Source organism: Saccopteryx bilineata, chromosome 11 (genome assembly GCF_036850765.1).
Source record: "Saccopteryx bilineata isolate mSacBil1 chromosome 11, mSacBil1_pri_phased_curated, whole genome shotgun sequence".
Taxonomy (NCBI): domain Eukaryota; kingdom Metazoa; phylum Chordata; class Mammalia; order Chiroptera; family Emballonuridae; genus Saccopteryx; species Saccopteryx bilineata.
The window spans coordinates 73,059,120-73,061,879 of NC_089500.1; positions in this window are offsets into that span (position 1 = coordinate 73,059,120).

Genomic DNA, 2,760 nt, shown 5'->3' on the forward strand with positions numbered 1-2,760 from the left:
CAGGGCGTGCTTGCGGACCTGGTTTCCAATCTCTTTTGCCCTTGCTACAGACCAAGGGAGCAAACCTGGACTTCCAAAACAATAAAAGTATCATCGGTTACTATCCTAGTTACCAGGTGGTTCAATTTGCTTGTTTGCCTTTGGTGATGAGTTTCATAGCCAGCAGCAATGCCAGATGCCGGAGTCTGTCTCTCTGCCTCCCCATCTCCCCACCTGTCACTTAACAACAACAATAGCAAGAAACTGTTCCCCACTATTTGAAGAATTGAGATACATTGTAGAAGTTTCTTAATCTGACAGTGGTTTTGATGTCTACCCTGTCTCGGTTGTAACAAACACAGTATCAATCTAGCCATCTTGTGACCGGGACAATACTTGTATCCAGGTACCCGGCCAGGGCACACAAGAGAAGTGCCCATCTGCTTCTCCACCCCTCCCCCTCTCCTTCCTCTCTGTCTCTCTCTTCCCCTCCCGCAGCCGAGGCTCCAATGGAACAAAGTTGGCCCGGGAGCTGAGGATGGCTCCATGGCCTCTGCCTCAGGCACTAGAATGGCTCTGGTCACAACAGAGCAATGCCCCAGATGGGCAGAGCATCGTCCCCTGGTGGGCATGCTGGGTGGATCCCGGTTGGGCGCATGTGGGAGTCTGTCTGACTGCTTCCCCCCGTTTCTAGCTTCAGAAAAATATTGTACAAAAAAAAAAAGAAAGAAAAAGTATCCTCTTCCACCTTACACTAGAGAAAGAGTCTGTAGATACAATGTATGGACAGGTTGGTGGTTATCTCTTCCTGTATGGGTCTTAGTGGCTGAGACCTGGGCATGACACAGACATGGTTCCAACTGTCCCAGCTCCCATGGAGTGAGCCCAACTACCAGATCGGTGTGAGCATCTCTTCAATGGGTCGGAATCAAAATATTAGTTTGATGTACTTGAGCCATGAAGTGCTCACTCCTGTACAGCACAGCCAGGCTGCAGAATGAAGCGGACCCTTTTATTGTGAATAATAATGATGACCCCCCCCCACATTGTTGTATTTCTTTGCATCAAGTATGGAGAAGATGAAATGGCTTAATAAAAGTAACAAAATCTGTATAATCACTAAAAATATAAAAGAACTGAAATATACTTTTATATACTTTGGAAGGAATTGCTAGTAAAAAGAATGAGAGCGTGGGTTTCAATGGCCGTAATCCTCTAAGGAATTGCTCCTTAGCCATTAGAAATATAGAAAAGCAAGACAACCTTGGAATAAGCCTCACAGATCCTGTTTTGCCCATTGTCTTCACTTCGTAGGTATTTCGGGTCTGGATTAAACTGTGCTCTGTAGTCACCCTGAGAAACGCTGTTCTTTATGTATTCTCTGCTCGTCTGTCTTCTTCCTGAACTAAATGGTTACTTTCCCATATACAGACGATGAAGGACGTCATTGGATGCAATTATTGGGTGGAGTGCTAGTTCTTGGATTAAAGTATGGATCGCTAGGGAGCCTTTGCGTGTTCTCTAAACGCTGCTCCTCAGACCTGCCTGGGTGTCAGACTCACCTGTGGAGACTGTTGGAAAGACAGTGTGTGTGGGGGGGTGCATGTAGGGTTACAGTGGGGAGTACAGAACACACAGCTTACTCCTGCGTTGTTACTGTATTATTGTCCATAAGAACGACTGTAACCCTCCTTGCCCCCACCCTGTATGTGTGCCGGGGTCCTTCTCCCTTAGGTTTTGTTTCTAATGATCAGGGAGGAGTCAGATGTATAGATCTGCGGTTTGTGAGACCCACACAGGATTGAAAATTCCATACCACTGTTGGTGCAAAGAACGCTTCTTACAGAGGTGAGAAATTTTAAAATTAAGGCTATTTCAGCATTGATTGGAATTGATATTACTTTATACTTTTATGTATAGAAAGTTAATTTTTTACTATCCAGGTAATACCTGTGCTTTGTAGAAACATCAGAAAAATATAGAAGCAAAAAGATTATCTCTCCCAGGAACAGGTGGGCCTAGCCATGAACTTGTGTGAAACCCAGGAACCAAGGCACAAGGACACAGAGGACAGAAGAGCGAGAGAAAAGGAACAAATGTCCGAAAGCCAGAAAGGAACTGCCTGACTGAGGGTAACAGAGAGCGGACCCAGGAGGGCAGCATGCCCAGCAGGTCATAATGGGGCAAGTGAGAAGCCCACTCACTTCCCACCGCAGAACTCCCGAGGTGTGGGTGAAAAAGCCAAAATACAGAGATCGGTGAGAAGTCTTTTTCAGAACCAGGTATCTCAGCTCTCTAAGAACCAGTCGTCTGGGTGATGGTCTCTACCAGGAACATTTCCATCCTGACGCTATAACCTACCTTCCCAGTTGGAGGCAGAAATCCATAGATCAGGGGTCCCCAAACTTTTTACACAGGGGGCCAGTTCACTGTCCCTCAGACTGTTGGAGGGCCGGACTATAAAAAAAAACTATGAACAAATCCCTATGCACACTGCACATATCTTATTTTAAAGTAAAAAAACAAAACGGGAACAAATACAATATTTAAAATAAAGAACAAGTAAATTTAAATCAACAAACTGACCAGTATTTCAATGGGAACTATGCTCCTCTCACTGACCACCAATGAAAGAGGTGCCCCTTCCGGAAGTGCGGTGGGGACCGGATAAATGGCCTCAGGGGGCCGCATGCGGCCCGTGGGCCGTAGTTTGGGGACCCCTGCCATAGATGCTCCATACAGTTGTTTTCCTCGTCTCTAATTAATTAGCTGTCACTTGCC